Genomic DNA, 637 nt, shown 5'->3' with positions numbered 1-637 from the left:
TTTATTTATTTTAAGTAATTTAAACATGAGAAAAATATAGAAATTCGTAAAACAAATGGCCTGTTTATTTTTATTTTCGTTTTCGTTTTTCACGTTTTTCGAAGTTAAAAAATGAAAACACACTCTAAAAACGTGTTTGGCACAAAACTTTTCAAAAAACAAAAACAAAAACGTTTTTTTCTTTTTGTGAAAAAATGAAAACGAAAAAAATCCGTTTTCTCGTTTTCGTTTTCATTCTTCTGGAAACAGTTTTCATTTTTTTTTCTTCTCTCTCTTCTCCCCTGCCCACCACCCCCGACAGCCCCTTCCCCCACTCCGACATCAACACCGACTGAAGGAGATGAAGGACGTCGGAGATGAAGGACGACAGAGAGAGACGTCGCCGGAGATGCGGTCGCTCGGTGGCTATCGTTAGTCGTCGGAGGCTGCCGCCGTCACTACGCCCACGTGAACACCGGCTGAATGAGATGAAGGATGGCGGGAGAGAGAGAGAGAGAGAGAGAGATGCGGGAGATGAAGGAGCACATCTCGTCGTCTCCGGGGCCGACGGCCCCATGCCGCAGACGAAGGCGCCCCCCCCCAACTCTTCTTCTCGTACGACGGCACCGCCCCCCACTCTTGTCCGACGTCGGCCCCA

Source organism: Morus notabilis, unplaced genomic scaffold, assembly GCF_000414095.1.
Source record: "Morus notabilis unplaced genomic scaffold, ASM41409v2 Scaffold133, whole genome shotgun sequence".
NCBI classification, from domain to species: domain Eukaryota; kingdom Viridiplantae; phylum Streptophyta; class Magnoliopsida; order Rosales; family Moraceae; genus Morus; species Morus notabilis.
The sequence above is the reverse complement of the archived record's forward strand: the minus strand, read 5'-3'. Positions refer to the sequence as shown.